This window comes from Thermobia domestica, chromosome 7 (assembly GCF_964235325.1).
Source record: "Thermobia domestica chromosome 7, izTheDome1.hap1.1, whole genome shotgun sequence".
In the NCBI taxonomy this organism is placed as follows: Eukaryota; Metazoa; Arthropoda; class Insecta; order Zygentoma; family Lepismatidae; genus Thermobia; species Thermobia domestica.
Genome location: NC_137460.1, coordinates 297,040,115 through 297,058,637, shown reverse-complemented (window position 1 = coordinate 297,058,637; position 18,523 = coordinate 297,040,115). Strand labels below are relative to the sequence as shown.

At 35.9% G+C, this 18,523-nt stretch overlaps 1 protein-coding gene across 3 annotated transcripts in view; it reads right to left on the bottom strand.

Moving 5' to 3' along the window:
• Positions 1-17,752, bottom strand: part of LOC145691081 (uncharacterized) — a 90,457-nt gene extending 72,705 nt beyond the window's left edge. The window contains exon 1 of one of the 3 annotated variants that reach the window (XM_081766748.1): positions 17,290-17,752. The gene's annotated coding sequence lies outside the window, so the exon portion shown is untranslated. The other 2 variants (XM_081766751.1, XM_081766750.1) reach the window with 2 other exon arrangements.
• Between the last annotated feature and the right edge of the window lie 771 nt (positions 17,753-18,523).

Sequence of the window (18,523 nt, the reverse complement as noted above, 5' to 3'; positions counted from 1 at the left end):
GAAAGCTCAGCACAGCAACACTCACTCTGGCAGCAATCCCGAGAACATTGGATTAATAGTAGACGCCAGCAAAGCTTCAAGATCATATTCATTTTTTCATGTTATCGGCAGCCTATAACTCCGAAAGGAAGCATTTGTGCTCCGGTTTGTCTATACTTTTTGTCTTATCTTGGTGTCAGGAATCAGCTCCCAAACGTTGTCGGCGTTGTTTTGAAACACCCTATATACTACTTCCAAGATACGTGATGGAAATAATACAAGACAGAAGATGCTGTATGTTCTCCGAGAAAGGAAGTAACATAACAGAAAATGCCATAAGAAATATGAGTGCAATATATTGCTCAAAGTGAGGTGTTGAATTATGAGATGGTAACAGCAGCATACAAAGAAAAAAAATTGCACATACGTGTTATACAATACGTAAAATCAGAAACGAAAAATGAAATAAAATGAAATCTTTTAAGTTTTACGTCCCACGATTACGCCGGTTAGGCTATAGGAGATGGTGATGATGAGAAATGAATGAAATAAAGTGGAAGGAAACGGAAAAAACCCGAGGAAACCCACGCACACGGTGTTTGTTGACCACTGCGCGAGTTGGGACCGAACCAAAGACCCCATCTACCAGAGGTGAACGTTCTACAACTGAGCCACCACGACCCCTTTCTGTAGAAAGGAACAACAACACTACAATGTTGCCGCTTTGCAACATTTTCAGAAGCTTGTCAAGCAAAGTGGAAGGAACGCAGGTGTATGCTCACGACATGGCAACAGCCAACACGTGGTTCTCTAAATGTAAATCTGTCTCTTATTTTTCTCCGAGTATAGCTACAATATTATGAATAGACAAACGTTAAATTAAGTAACCGCAAATATACTGTAGATATTATGAATGTGTATGTGTTTTTGAGTATTATGTGTGTATTTTTTAAAAAAGTTTAACGTAGCATGATTATACACCGAGGCTGAAGGTAATGATGAGATGGATTGCAATGAGAGAACAAGGAAAGTGGGAGGAAAAAGAACGAACGTGAGAAAACCCACGCAGAAGGTGTTTGTCCACGAGAAAACTTATTTGGCGATGAGCGTATTAACATATGAGTTTCCTTATGTCGGATAAAAAAGACCATAAATATGCAATACGGTCAATCAGACATACGAACAGGCTATCTATCTTTCCTTCTGAAACTTTTATTCCGCTATGCGCAAACAAAAGAGAGTTTATAAAATTTTTGAAATGCTCTTGAAATGTGCTTTAAATGCCCCGGACTGACAGTATTAATGTTCCTATTCTTATATTAAAGCATAACTTTCATAACTCAGCCGAAGTATCTGACAATAATATGGAAACCGAATTTTCGAGTGCAACAGTGCTTCAACGGAAAGGAGTTATGTTACTGGTGAAAAGTAGTGTTGTAAAGGATCGAAAAAAAAAAAAAAAATACAAAATTTTGGGTATATAACACCTTGTACAGGGTGTTACAAAAATGAGTGACAATAGTTTGAGAACAGATTCCTCACATCAAAATAAGGAAAAAAAAAAAGAAGTTCATATGGACCCATGCTCAAAAGTGAAATAGCTTAGGAGTTATAGGGTGCCGAAAACGTGAAACAAATGAATCTCAAAAGTTCATAGCTCCACTACTATGGGACCTATCGGCCAAATATCTATGTTTAAGAATGCTCCAGTAGTTGGACACCAATTTTTAGAGAGGTAGGTGGAGAGTGATCAAGTACTCCGAAACAGCCTTTCAAAAATGATTGTGCAGGTGCCGGAGGTTCTGGAACAGGGATATTTGGATAGTTCACATACTAGTTCCTCAGTGATGTCTTGACCCGACTACGATTGGTCCTATAGTAGTGGAACTATGGACCTTTAAAGTTCATTCTTTCACGTTTTCGGCACGTTATAACTACGAAACTATGCCCTTTCGACTACAAGTTCATTTGAACTTTTTTTTTTTTCTTATTTTGATGTAAGAAATCTATTCCCAAAATATGGGGACAAATTTTTGTAACATCCTGTATCTATATATCTATGTATCCTGAAAAAGGTCAGAAAAAAAAAAAAAAGAACGCAACATTTGGGAAGTTAAAGAGTATGTTAGTTAAAAAAAATAACTTGCTTACTCAGCAAATCAATATCTACCTTCAAGCCAAATTTGATCCAGATCGAACGTGTTCTGTGAACCAAGTACGACAGTGCCCAAGCCTTCCTGTTGGTTTACTGCTTAGCACGTACGCCTTTCGTGCACGAGAAGCCGGGTACGATTCATGGTGAGCTCCAATAAATTCGTGACCAAGACACCAGTTCGGAAATCTAAAACCAGGCGCCACAATAATAAAAATCCAATTTGATACATACGGCTATATATATAATATATATTTTGGTCTCAAAATTAGCTGCCTGCACTCGTATTTCCAGACGCCATTGAGACTTGGCGCTCGAGATTTTTCGACTTCTGTCATACGATATACATAATGTCGTTGAAATGAAATGAATCTTTAACTTTTACGTTCCACGGTTATGCCGGTCAGGCTAAAGGAGACGGTAAGGATGAAAAATGAATGCAACGGAGAAATTAATAAAGTGGGAGGAAATCGGAGAACCCGAGAAAACCCACGAACACGGTGTTTCTCCACAAAGCCGCTTCGTGCGAGCTGGAATCGAACCAGAGGTCAACGCTGTACCACTTAGACACCTGTCCCCATATATTGTCGTTGAGATCGATTTAAAAATTAAATGAAGGACTATACAGAAGTTCTAAATTATACAGAAGTTCTAAAATACAAAATATTCGTGATACGGTCATACAGAATATTCGAGTACAGTAAATGATGAAAATACTGGAATTAAAGATTTAAAAAAAAATCCGTATGTCCCATTACAATCATCACGTCTACTCCAAATTCTAAAATAATTAACAAAGAGTGGCCAAAGCTCGCACGGGAAGAATGTGGTTTATAGAAAATACTTGAAAGATACATGCTTTTTTTTTTTTTTTTTTTTTTAACGTTTCAATACAGCTGTTGATGCAAGTCGATTTCACAGGAATTAACACGTTCATCCCGTTTTCTTCGTTAGGAGTAATATTTTGTAAACTTTCATCTTATAGTCAGCCTAAGGTACAGGAAGAATACAAAATTTAGATTCTACGCTTCATAGGTTCGTAGAGTTGAAGAACAGCAACACAACTTTTAAGACCACAGTTTCCTCTTTAGGGTTCGAATCTTGCACACTCCTGTCTTATCTGCCAGCTAGCGAACACGGAACTACTACTATAAAGCTTCAAGGCTCTACTCGTAATGATCGAGTTTAATAGATTTAATCATAGATCAAAGTTTAATCAAAATCTCACTCTTTCTCCAATCAATGCCATTACTACTGGCTAACAGTATTATTTCATTCATCCTAGTAATCATATTTGAAACTGCAATTATTAAATTTGGAAGTTAATTAAAGGGAATGTACATTCTGTGAAATTATATACGAAAAAAACCTTATTTTTCCAAATTTTATATTTTTTTCGAAAGAAAAAAAAAAGCTTCTTTTTCGGTAGTTCAAAATTACCGGAAATTTTACAATAGTAAAGAAATTGAATACAGAATTCACAGAAGATCTTATTTCTCGTTATATTAATTAATTATGTTTCTAAAGGCTGTTTCTCTCTAAATGCTATAGTCAACTTATTTATCACCCTTACAAAGAACAACAGACTATGACATACAAGGAATGGAAAAAAAAGTGCCTATGTTTAGTTATAAAGGGATCCAGCCTTATTTTCGAAAAAATGATAATATTTCGCTTAATTCTGTTAATATTAGGTTCGTTTAGCTTAGGTTAGGTTTAATTAGATTACGTTAGGTTCACTACTTGCATCATTGTATTCATATTCCCTTATGTGGGCTTTGGTAAGTACATATAGTCTCTACGGCGGTTTGCATTTCTCAATTCTACAACATGTATTACAGTTCTATTCTTAAATGACACAGAAACTAACTACAATTCCGTTACTTCAACTCATTTCTCCTGTAAATCTTCTATTCTTTACGAACTTCTGGACTTTTTCAACTAAACACAGCAAAAAAAAAAAAAAAAAAAAAAAAAAAAGTACGACTGGATCGGAATTCGAACGGCTTACCGTGTTTATGGGTCAATAACAACATTAACTAGCCCTCTTAATGTGCAGCTATACATTCAATCATCTTCTGAAGTCGGTGCTCAGCCATTAAGACTACACAGACTGTATCGCAACTTCTGCTCTGCTTAAACAATCCACCATTTTATCTATAGAATACCACTGACAGTTCAATTATATTTATAGATTGATAAATGGAGGAAAATACAGGTTTTAAAATACCTATTCCTCTACAGATGCAGATTCAATGGTAGCAAAGCTTTTAATAGGAGCTAAGCTGCGGTCTCCTATGAAATTATAGAATGTATGTATGTTCTGGGAGAGGATTGGATGGTGTAAGGATTAACCTATCTGCATGGTATCCCGGACACTCTGGTTCGATTTCTGGTCCCGTCACGCATTTTTCACTCTTTACATATTATTGAATTCGCACCAATAAAGAAATCGATGTGACAAAAATCGGCTGCTTCCTCCATTTATCATTAAAAAAAAAAAAAAAAGTACAAAGGGCTATACAGAAGTTTCAATTATTGTTTCTGTTCTACGCATAGTGCAAGTAGGTTAAAGAGTCCTTAAGTTTTACATCCCATGGTTATGCCGGTTAGGCTAAAGGAGATGGTGATGAAAAATGAATGAAAGTGGGAATGAAGAAAGTGGGAGGAAACGGGACAACCCCGAGAAAGCCCACACACACGATGTTAGTCTACCACAAAATTCACTTGGTGCGAGCTGGGATCGAACCCAAGACCCCATGCACCAAAGAGGGTTAAGGAGTTCTCTTACGTTACATAATTGAAAATTCTCATCTTGCGCTGGTCTTATTATCTAAAGCAAACTATTTGTTACGATGTCCAGTACAAAAAGGAAAAAAAAAATAAATGTTTAGGGCACCGCTGCGATGGAAGGTGTCGTCTTAACAAAAAGAACTCTCAGCTGGTCTACTGCCAGCACGCACGTGGTAACATGGTTTGGACTGTAATGAAACCGTGGATCCATACCACATGTAGTCTCGGTGTTCAAAAGGACGTTAAACTTCAAGAAATAAGCAAAATTAAAATGAAATAAAAATTAATATAAGGAAAAGACCAGCAAACTAATGAAGACTATTGTATACACACATATCCATAGTGTTTCAAAACAACATCGACAAGATTTGGGAGGTGATTCCTGACACTAAGATAAGATAAAAACTTTAGACCAACCTCGGTGCACAAATGCTTCCTTTCGGAGTTATAGGCCGCCGAAAACTGGAAAAAATGAACTTTATAGAGATCCACAGCTACAATACTATGGGACCTACCATAGTCGGATTAAGACTTCATTTAGGAACTAGTATGTGCCCTATTCAAAAAATCCATGTTTCTGAATCCTAAGACACTCACGCAACAATTTTCATAGAGGAAGTTTGACTACGAGCATATAATTTGAAGTACTCACAACTACCTATAAACTAAATAAATAAATAAATAAATAAATAAATGCCTTGTGAACAGATACCCCACTTTGAATAATATTGACTGCACAGCAGTGTCGTAGTGTGGGGAAAAGTTCCCCTATCTAGGGGAATTTCATAGGTAAACTTAGCAAAAAGGGAATTTTTCAATAAAACGTGAAAATCCAACGAAATTCTCGTGCTGACAGATTGACCAATATAAATGCTTAAATTTTTCTTTTTTCTTCACAAATAAACCAATACAGTAGCAAAAGTGTTGAGTTGATTTTAGTTTAGCGCCCCTTTTAGCAGCGAGGTTATATGAGACATGGACCTACTGATTAACGTGAAATCCGAACCACATGAGCTCCCGCCGGGAATCGAACCTGGATCTCCCACGTCAAAGGCACGTACGCTAACCGCTTAGCCACGAAGGAGCTCGAATAGCAAAAGTGTATACAAAGTAGCATAATTTGCATCCATTCTTGGCTGGGAGTATTTCTGTGTATTAACGAAGAAAAAAGCTGAAGGAAAAGGAAAATAATTAAGAAGCAAAAGACAAATGAATGAAACAAATGTTGTTCGCACTCCCTTTACTGCAGATAAATTAATCTTATCACATAATTTCTGTCATAGGAATTGGACACTGAACAATGTAGGGAAAATCTAGTAAGGAAAGGGAAAATTTTGAGCCAGTTGAGGGAAATTTTCTTAAGCAAAGCAACGAACACTGCTGCACAGTCCTTTTCCAAATGGTTGGACAGTCTCTTTTTTCTTAGAAACCCATTTAGCAATTTTAAACCTTATTTTAACACGCAAAATAAAATATAAGATATTTAGATTAGCATCAAGACTTAAATGTGTTGAAGCCTAAACTGCATTGCTGAAAATCTACTGATGAATTATTATGCAAGAATTGCTTTTTAAAAAATGTACAAAATGCAGTCCAGCAAACGTTTGCAGTGATATTTTATATTCTGATCGCTAACATCAATGTGTGGAACAAACGGACATGTATCTAGAGCCGCGGTGGATCAGTGGTAGAGCGTTCACCAGTGGTGCTTGGGGTCCTTGATTCAATCCCAGCTCGCGCCAAGTGTACTTCTTGGTGGACATACGCCGTGTGTGGGTTTACTCAAGGTTCTTACGTTTCCTCCCACTTTCTTCATTCCACAATTTCCTTCATTTATCATCATCACCGTCTCCTTGAGCCTAGCCGGCATAACTGTCGGACGTAAAACTGAAAGATTTCATTTTTTCAAACGGACATCTCAAGTTAATTTGTTAACCAGTCTGAAAATTACAGGCCCCAAAGTTCTCAAAATTTACCAAAAGCTTCGCATCATTTGCTCGATTGACATTTGCGGCTGATCTCAAGGACCTAAAGGTACCAATTTAAGCTTATGACAAGAGTTTTCCGGTAGTACATAATAGATTTTTAAAAATATTTTTTCGAAAACTAAAAAATAAATCAATTTGTTTTCTCAGAAAGTAATTTTCTTTTAGGAAATTTTCAGAACATTATAAAACAATATTAGAAGAAAAAGTTGTACACACCTCATACAATACAAATGGTTCGCCCATTACAAGAGGCAATAGTCATAAGGATCTCGGAGTTACCTTTGACACAAAACTAACTTTCACTGAACACATAATGAGTATCACTAAGCAATCGATGCGCATACTAGGACTTCTGTACAAAGTGCCGGATCTATCAACCGCAAGACCCCGCGGTGCGGGGGGCGCGGACCCTAAGGGGCCCAAGATCTTTTAAAGGCCCCCTCCACCTTGCCTTTAAAACACCTGAAAAACAGTGATATTTTCACAATAGTTGAATTACTTGAAGCAAGTAATGAGCTACCTGGACTGACAACGACAGACGAGATGTCTCGTACTTTCGAAGGGTTTAAAAATAATCTTATCTGTACATTGTGGCTCTTGCAAGAGTTGCAACACTGCGGAAGTGGGTGGGCATAATTCGATTGGTAGCGATCTGGTCAGTTAACTCAGTTTGGTGCATTGTCCTCTGGAGAAATTGGGATTGTATGTGAAAAAATGCAGAGGGCAGGGATATGATGGCGCTGCAGTGATGAACAGTGCTTACTCAGGTGTTCAGATGAGACTTCAAGAAACTGAGGAACGAGCTATATATTCACTGCGCGGTACATAATCTAAACCTTGTCATTAATGATGCAGTCAAAGGTGTAAAAGAAGTTACCAGTTACTTGACTACGCTCCAGATTTTGTATATATTTTTTGGCCGAAGTCTAAATAGGTGGGATATTCTGTCATCATTGACTGGGGAATCAGATGTCACTTTGAAGAAGCTCAATCCAATCAGATGGGCCTCACGGTATCAATCCAGTGTACCTATCAGGTTGAGGTAAACTGTATTAAAAACTCTCCGAAAACTTTCACTGACAAGTAAGAAGGCTAACGAGGTATCAGAAGCAGAGCGATTAGTGAAAGCCATGAATTCCTTCGATTTTGTGTTTCTCACTGTGGTACTGCCAAAAATATTTTCACAACTGAACATCGAATCGCAACTTCTCCAGACTAAACAAATTGACTTAAGAAAGTTTTACGCACTCTTGAAGAGAGCCGAGAGGAATTGGAGAAACTGAGAAAAGAACAGCCTACTATATAATATAACAAGAGGGGACAGCTGTTGCTCCGAAGTGGAAAGTCAGCCCTGTGTTCGTAGAAAAAAAAAGGCAACTCAAAGTGAGAAAACACTTCCATGAACTGGTAGAAGATCATCGGTTTTCGGACAGAGAGGCTTGCTTCAGATTTAATGTATACAACAGACTTCTAGACATCACGTACAATGATATAGAGAACCGTTTTACATAGTTACAAACAATTCTTTGATGAATTTTCAATCATATTCCCGAAAGTACTTATGAAACTTTCAATCGAAGAAATTTTAGTGAAGTCTGAAAACTACAAAAGAAGTACCAGTAAGAGATTGGCGCCCGTCGCTACCATTGGAACTAATTTCCCTTCGCACTGGACTTAAAAGCTATATTTTAAAGATCAACACTGTTCTTGAATTGGCGGTATCTCTATACGTCGAGTTTAATATTATTATCCCAAGTTTATCTTGAAGTTTAGACTACTCTTGCTTTATTCCTGAATTTATCCGTGACTGTTGCTTCCGCTGAAAGCTCATTCTGTCTTAAAGAGTATCATGGGCTATTTAAGGTGCCAACGACACAAGAGAGAACGAGCGACTTAAGAATGTTGGTAAGGGCTTCGACCATTGAAAAGAGAGATCTTATACGGGAGTTCACGGAGATTAAGTCGAGGAGGAAGGATTTCTTCTAAAACGTAAGTATTTGAATCTCTATTTCATAGCAAATAGAACAATAGGAATATTTAATTAAAATATACTATTAAAAGAGTATTGTGAATATATAGGGGACTTTTCAATTTTTTTTTGCGGAGGGGAATTTTTAGATCCGGTACTGTCTGTACATATTAAGAATCCTCATCTGGCGAAATTAAAATACTGCTAATTTTACAGTAATTATGTGACATCTTCAAATAGATAAAAGATAATTGAAATACGGAACAAGAGCGCCCTAGACATTATTTTGCGTGAGGTACCGTTATCACAAGTCACCTAGTGGCTTTCCGTTTTCAGCTGTTTAGAAACGCGAAAATAAATGCCGATTTTCAAAATGGCTCGAAATCGAAAGCAGATAACTGAGTCGTGATAACGGTATCTCATGTAATATTCTTCCACATTTCGATCATCTTTTATCTATTTGAAGATATCACATAATTACTGTAAAATTAGCGGTATTTTAATTTCGCCGGGATGAACTCTTAACAGAAATACGGAACCTCTCTTCCTAAGCAACGTTCTACAAGGCAATAATTTCTATTGAATTGGAATATTGTTCACCTATCTGGACAATGGCAGCCCCATAAACCTATCCTGGCTAAACTTAGTTCTAAACTTCTTCCTGGCAATGGTACGTTTCAGAGTACTTCGCACACATGCGATGACAAAGTACGAACTGTTACGAACACTAAATATTCTACTACATGACACTCGTCATAAAATCAGTGATCTCAAATATCTCTACAAATTAACACATGGTCAGTTCAGATCCGAAACGCTACTATCAGAATTATAATTCAGGAAAACACATAACACACACCTTTTTCATATAGTACGACCTAGACTTTCAATAGTTTAACGTTCTCTGTTCTTCAGACTTCCTAAACTATACAACAAAATGTCATACATCCATAGATTTATTTAATTCTGAAGCTGCATATCCTATACGTAACTCTGCATTACGACGTCATTTTAGTGGATAAATTTTAGTCAGCTATTGTCAACCTGCTTGCTATCACTACATGTTTTTATTTTGTTATTATTATTTTCTCATAGATTTGTTAGATATTCCAGTGTAAACTGGCGTTTTCGGCTGTATCTAGAATTACGTTCGTAAATAAAAGAATCCTTATAAATGTATTTCCAAAATTTTATTTTGGGATCAGCATAGGGTCGTTCGTTAGAAGAGTTTCTACTTCCAAATGTGGAGCTGAAAATAGTGTTTAATATATCAGGGTGTCTACTGGAATACCAGAAAGTAAATTCATGACTTTTTCATGACTTTTCATGATCTTTTTGTTCAAATTTTCATTATCATGGCGATAAAAATTTACCATTAGTAATAATAAACCCCTACCATCAGTGGTGCATCTGTTAAGATGAAGATCACATTATGTTCTTATTTATCTAATGTACATAATGTCGATTAGCTGACAACTAATTTTAAAATGCAAGAGCAATTTAAAAGGCAGTAAACAAATTTTTAATTGCGGTTCAAGTATGGGTTTAAGGCTTATCAGGTTCTATAGATTTAAAAAAATGTTGTGAACAGTCCCGTTACATTCAGCTAGGTTTTTTATCTGCATTTTATGTACTCTTCTTAGAAGTAAAGAAATAGCAGATCAGAAAGTTGGACAGTAAAAAGTTGTCACTATATTACAGAGACTAGAAGATGAAATGGGGAGCAGCTAGGAAGACAGTAAAGTACCAGTTAGCCAGCACTAACTGGTGGGAGAAATTCTCACAATTACTGATCTGATACAACTGTTTCAGTACATGCAGTATGAGGTATAAAAGTATGAAGTATAAAAATATACTCTGAGATTTCAGATTTTCATGACCAGTTGGGTAAATAAAGGACTTTTTCATGGCTTTCATGACCACTAAGCAAAATATATGACTTTTTTATTACTTTCATGACTTTCATGACCAGTAGACACCCTGTATATGGTCTTCATTGTACTAAATAAATATTTTTTTAAAAAATCCCACGAAAGAAATAAGCATGTATTAAAATCAAATTAATAACACACCGTAGTAAAAAAATAATAATAATAAAAAAAAAAACATTGACCAAGTTAAGGTGTTTTTGGATAATACTTAAAACTTATTTTAGCATAAACTTTGAAGGCTTTCCTCGATTGTCAAAATACCTTTGACACACAATGGCACACAAGATGTATAGTCTGCCTGTTGGGGTCACAGGGTTGACTGCTTTAAACCAGCTGGTTTTTACAAAACAAAACAAAACAAAACAAAACAAAACAAAACAAAACAAAAAAAAAAAAAAAAACTGGTTTAAACCAGAAACCGAAAAATGTTCGTAAAATCTTGATGAACACACATTTTAGGGTTATCAGGTTTCACTCCCGTATATTATTCGTATTATATTTAGACCTAAATTCCCCATTCATTACTCAAACAGATTATACTACAAAGGTAACTTTTGGTTTTTTTAAATGAGTTTATGAATGTTTTTTCTGTGATTTTTTTAATATTTTGTTATTATTGTTATACAAGTGTAATCAATGAAAAATTCTAAATATTGTTTCGTTTTAATAATGTTTACTATTGACAAAATACATCGAAATATTGTACTTATTTGGAGGGAGGGGTCATATAAATCCCACAAGAGGCATTTATTGAAATCTGAAGCATCTTTGGTATCTGTGTATCAACGGGTCAGAGCTTAACGTATTCAACGAACGGCTCAAATATTCTTATCTTTATTCACTTTTCTTACTGATATGCACATTAAGTCGTTGTATTTCTTTAACTTGTAGTAATAAAAGTCGTCGTGAACAAACTTGGACTATTACAGTATTTTGAAATTGTCGATATATAATTCTTTATAATGGTTTCAATTGTGCAACTGTTTATCTTTTTATCCTTCTGAAATGACTCTTGACAATTATATTAACAAGTATGTAAAGATCTGTACAATGAATTTTTACCAGGAGTCCTTGGTGAATCGGCAGACGTATCGCATTTGTGGCCAATCAGTCCCGGTTTCGAGTTCAAATGGAGGATAATTTCTCACGGATGTAAGTCGAGAAGCTGTTTGGATTCCGCTTTAAGCTTATGTAACCCCTTCCAGCATAACCCGGTTGTTGCATAATAACACCAAGGCGAAACAAACTTATTCCTGTTCATATGTGATATAAATCCAAAGAGCAAATTATTTAAACAAACAAACAAAAAAAAAAAAAAAAAAACTGGTTTAAACCAAAAAACTGGGTTTCTCGGTTTTTTCAATAAAAACCATGGTTTTTGCCAACCCTGCTTTACATAATACATCCACTGCACGAATCCAGAACATCTAGCTTCCCAGGGTATGCAAAAGATGAAAATGGGCCAGGTGAATACAGAAACTCAGTTTCAATACATACTTGCTCACTAATCCAGAGATTACTTTGCGCCTCATCCTGTGCCATAAAATTATTATTGCCAACCATTTTACAACAAGAATCTAAATTAAAACGATTTTCTACTCCACGTTTGGAAGTGGAAATTCTTGTAACAAACTGATCCCAAAATAGAACTTCTGACATACATTCATAAGAGTCCGACTATAGTTTTGACAGTATTACTTTTTGAGAAAACCAAATTCAAAATTTTTAATTTTCTAAAAAAATAAAAAATAAAATAAAAATAAAATAAATTAAAAAATATTGTAGTATATACAATCTGAAAATTCTTTTCATACGCTTTAAAATGACATCTTAAGCAACGTCCTAGACCTTTTAATTCACTCTCAAACAAATGTCACTCACGCGATTTTTGGTAAATTTTGAGAACTTCGGGGGCCTGTAATTTCGAAACCAGCTCATATATCAACCTGAAAGTCAAAGTTTGCCATTTTCCAGTGGTACAAAGAGCTGCACCAAATTTCATCAAAATCTGGGAACGTAAGACAAAATGTATTTGAAAATTGTAAATATGAAATCAAATCTTTCAATTTAGCGTCCCACAATTATACGCCAGTGGGAGACGGATGATTAAGGCAAGTGAATAATAACAGAAGATTTGGTGGAATGGTAAAGGGGGAGGAAATGGGAAAAACCTCGAGAAATCCCACGGACACGATGTTGTCCACCACAAATTTACTCCACTGGGAATCAAACCAGGGACCCCGCGCACCAGAGGTAAGCGTTCTACCACTGCGCCACCGTGCCTCCCATTTGCACATGATTAAAATGCATTGTGTTAATAGGGATGTTCACTACGTTGTGCACTTTCTAAAATTACTTTGTAAATAACGACCGCTCAAATGCCTTAGGCATCCTAACCCTCAGTGCTACTTGCCTACTTTCCTCTGCCACTTCCCGGTGAGCCATATATCAAATTCTCTCGTGCGGCCATACACAGTAAATAATGGAAAACTGGCAAGGGAACAAGAGCTGTAAACTCATTAGGAGTCGATTATTTGTGTAAGATGGGCCACGGTGGCTCAGTGGTAGAACGTTCTCCTCTGGTGCATGGGGTCCTTGGTTCGATCCCAGCTCGCGCCACGTGAACTGCCTCGTTTTCTTTCACTTTCTTCATTCCACTATTCCATTCCATTATTTCACATCATCAGTCTCCTTTTGCCTAGCCGGTATAACTGTGGGACGTAAAACTCAAAGGGTTTATATTTCTATAACATAAAACGTGTAATCATTAAATTAATAAGACATCGTTCTCAACCTCCACATGCGGCACGTGAGACGATTAGTTCAAATAAGCCAACAAACACAACTATCAATGCATTAAGAGACATGACAAAAAAAAAAAAAATCCCCGATTCTTAATATGCGCGGCAGATAAACCTTAAATAGAAAAACAAAATCCTCCACCATATACCAACGAAGCCTACCCCACCTCACCTCGCACATGTAACAAATGACTCATGCCAGATATGACAGGAAATTTGAAAACAACATGGTATGTAAGTTTCCTGCCAATATAGTTGATACTTCATAAAAGCCAAGAGTGCTAAACGTTACGTATTTATTGTATATGACATGGTTATATACTCATTTGGCGATAGCGATCCATATTCAATAAAATAACTACTTCGTAGTTGACTTTTTTTTCTCGTTATCGTACAAAGAAAACCTTTCGTGCTTATATATACATTAAAAGTTTAGTTACTTATCAGCTAGGAAACAAACTTAAGTACTCTGTACATAATATTTAATTTATATCCCAAACGCCGCGATGCCTCAGTAGTAGAGCGTTCACCTCTGGTGCATGGGGTCGTTGGTTCGACTTCAGCTCGCGCCAAGTGAACTTTGTGGTGGACAAACACAGTGTGCGTGGGTTTCCTCGGAGTTCTTCCGTTTCCTCCCACTTCCCTCATTTCATTCATTTCTCATCATCACAGTCTCCTTTAGCCAAGCCGGCATAATCGTGGGACGTAAAACTTAAAGATTTAATTTCAATTTATATCCCATTTTCGGTTTGCAAATAATATCAATCGTTACAGAATTATTTGAAGAAATATTTCGACGCAATTTTTCACGATTTTCAAGCTACACACCGTAAAATTTGAGGAGTACAGTCACAACAATATTAAGATAGGTTGGAGCTATCATTTCTTATACCTACGAGAAACAATATTAAGTGTACGTATTCCGATTCATAATGTAGGCTACTATCATTTCTTATACCTCTAACCTATATTTAATATTGTTTCTGACTGCACATTACGCATCCGGGAGCAATTTTATTAAAATTTACAGGTGTAAACTAACAGTAATGTTTAAGATACTTATTCATGTAGATACGCAGAGAACACGTAAGTGATTTATGAACATAGAGCGAGCGTTAAAAATGCGTTCCACTACTATCCACTTCTAATGCAAATTACCTAGCACTGGTTCGAAAATTTTTCGCACTGGTCTTTCTTTATGCGCACACCCAATTTCGCTCCGCCAAGAACCGAAATTCATATATGCAATGCTAGCATCAAGTGACCAGCTACCACAAGCTGTTTTACTTACTTAAACGAGTATTCGTTTCGGATAACATTTAGTATCTCTCCCACATTCAACGACTGCTCCGGAGCCGGTACTATGACCTACAGTGACCCGTTCTGAACGACCTCGTTTATGCGTATACCCTACGGACGCACTCCGTCGCCTCCGCTCCGCCTGCCCAACCCCCTGCTACGTTCCTGCCCTGCTTTTTTCTTGTGGTCACATAGCACAAATTGGTTTGTGCTTTATGCGCTGCAGTTTTCATGCCATACGCCCACACTGTATTTATACTCATGATTACATCACAGTAACAAATAACGAACCGCAATCACTACCAAGTGACTGGGGGGAGAAACTAAATAATACCCTTAGTTTTAATGACACATCAGTTCGCAAGGATATAATTTATGCCATGTAAATTTGCAGTTATATTGTAGATAAAACTGTACAGTTAGAGCTATTAAACCTAAAAGTAATTAGGCCTAGGAGATAATTAATAAATGAATTGTAATCTTTGAACAAATATTGTGTTTACGGCCATCAGCTTTAACTATTCCAAGTAAGGAATCCGAGTGCGCCTACAAGAGAAAATATTAGGTATGAAGACTATTTTTTCACAAAGGAAAGACTGCTGGTTTTTACTTTTGGCGACCACATTTTGGAAGATATACAAGTAGAATTCAATGCTCAGCATGAAAAGACATATTTATAAGGAACAAATTTCTACAGCTAACAGAATTAAATACAAACTAATACAATACCTGTTTACAAGTATAGTGTTACTAGTGTAAAATAACTAACAAGACTTTTATGACGGATAACATTAGTGAGTACATATGAAAGATTTCTCCTAATTTCCACCAGCAGCATATTTGTGCACAGTGCACAGATGATGTATTTTATTTTTACAAGTGCAGCTATAGCAGTATGAAACTATGAGAAGTGCTCCTGAAACTAGTACCATTGTCAAAACCCATTTGTCCCCACTACTCGCGTCTACGCGTACCCACCGTCGCTGACTCGCTTGCTCCCTTCGGACGCACCCCCGCGCTTGCAAAGGCTCACCAGTTTCTCCCCACCTGACTCAGATAGTATTCGTGCCTTTTAGTGGCCACCTAGCACAGACTAGTTTGTTTCTTGCCCTGTAGTTTTTATGTTACATCCGAACGACGTATTTAAACGCAAATCGTAAAAGAACTGTAATTCTTTAACAATTATTCCTGATGGTCCCGTTGAATTTTATCTATGCCAAGTAAGATATTTTCATATTGCTCAGCGCAAATTATTGAGAAAACAATAAGAAGGAAATTAGTGGAAGAATTATAATTTTTCAACAATTATTTCTAGTGGTGCGCCAAAAGTAAACCAGTACGAGGAAAAGTTAGTTTTACTACTATAGTTATATATATATGGCATATTTTTGGATTTGAGAGGCCAGAATCCTTTGCTTAACTTTCGTATTTATTTGCTATATTTTCAGTTTTTTTCACGGTTTAGGTTTCGATCTTCGGAGAGTATCCAGAATTCCTTGCTTAAAATTCGTACTTTCTTGCTATATTTTCTGTATTTAGTGATAGATTAGACTAGGTTACGTTAGTTTAGGTTAGCAGTTATTACCTACTCACGTAACATAAACTCATTTCTCCTGTAAACATACTGTTCGGATAAATTCTAATTACGGGAGTGTAGAATTACTTACTTCACAAAATATAGCTGAGGAAGCGACAGCGAGCAAACGGGGTTAGAAGCCCCGCAGGGTTCGTTGTCTTACACCGGCAGGCCTACTTTTATTACAATTTACAGGAAAACAAGTTACTGGATTTTATAGCCCGTATTCACTTTCACGGTTTGTATTGACCCCGGCAATTAGAATTAACCTTTTTTTTAAAAAAAAAAAAAAAAAAAAAAGAGAAAAGAAAAACTAATTTGGGTCCCCCCAGTTCCAAAACTATCCTACATATATTTGTTACCGTGTTCTTCATGTGTATAACATTTTGCTTTCAGTCTTTCTGGTAATTATTTTGCGCAAAAAAAAAAAAAAAAAAAAAAAATTGTAATAATGTACTCAAAGTATTCATAAATAGTATTTTATTGTGAAATCATTAATATAGTATGTGAGTAGAAATTATTATTAGAAAGGAACGTATTTAAGTGCAAGTAGGTATCCGAGATTTGTTGCACTTTTGCAGTTTACCGGTACACATCCTGGCAGTGTCAGCAACTTTTATTATTATACAGAAATGAACAACTTATTGTGTTCTTGACTAAATTATCTCCACGTTAATCCGACTATCCTGATCTCTATAGCATATGAAATATAGTATCAAATATTTGACCCTGAAAACATATGAATATTCACATCTAATGTTACTTCAGCCACTTGCCACTGCCATGTACGTTGTTACTTACCGTTCTATAGTTTTATCTCACTATGAAGGACGATGACGGCAGTGTTTACCATTCGTAACACATACATTAAAATAGTACATGAATCTTGAAACCAGAATCTTTTAAATTTAGTATTAACTTATTTTCGAAACGTCTTTCTTCAGAAACGGTGGATCAGCTAGTCACTCAATTTCTACAGTGCAGTACAGTGCTTTCATCACACGTTACCCACAATTCAAAGGATCCATTCAAGCCTTCCCGCACTCCCTCTCTGTATACAAAGGAAGACCCTCCATTTTGTGTGAAACTGATGTTCATAATACATCAACTTGACCTATTTATGATGTCGATCGGAGTTCTAAAACAAGCAAAGACAAAATAAGAAAGAGCACTGAATATTTCATTCCCATATTTATCAAAGCAGCAGCAGCATGAAACGAGCTCCTAGGAGTTTACATCCAAAGTGCAATTTTAAAAAAAATCCACTTTCTCAAAATAAAACTCTTTAAGAATAATATGTTTCTTTCTCTCTTTTTTTTTAATTTCCATCTTCCATCATTAACAAAGAAACAATACAATATAACGTAGTACCGTAATGTTTGTAACGCTAAAATTTATAGTTGAACAACCTGCAGAGTATGGCGTTACTAGTATGTGATAACAGATTATAGCGAAAGTAACTTGATAATTTGTTAAAAATAATATATATACATATATACGAAATATACATTTTACCCCTCCCAAAAGCAAACTTTTCGAAACAAATAAATATTATTAAATATTTGTTTGCCAGATAGGAATTTGTTTCCGCTTAGAGAGATGGTAGAATGAAATCCTTATTATCATCGATATAACGATTTTGTCTTTCTCAATCATTTTGTACTGAACAACAATTTCCACAAAACAGCATGAAAGGCTGTATACATTTCAACATAATGTTATTAATTTTAAAAAAAATAAAATAAAAATTGAGTATCTTAATTATGGAAAACTAAAAAAAAAAAAGAAGAAAATTGCTAGTATGTCAATTAACGTTTATTATTGAGTAGTCTTATCTGGATAAATCCATATTTGAAGAAGCTAAAATTCGTTTCGTTTTGAACCGAGAACTCACTTCTATGAGGGTTATCTGATCGATAAATAAAATGGAAATATTTTATTAAAAGGAGTTACGTTTTCATTGGGTATTAGTTCATAGATAAGGTTATCTCATAACTATACTACGCTCTATAAAATTCCAACCTTTTTAAGATTT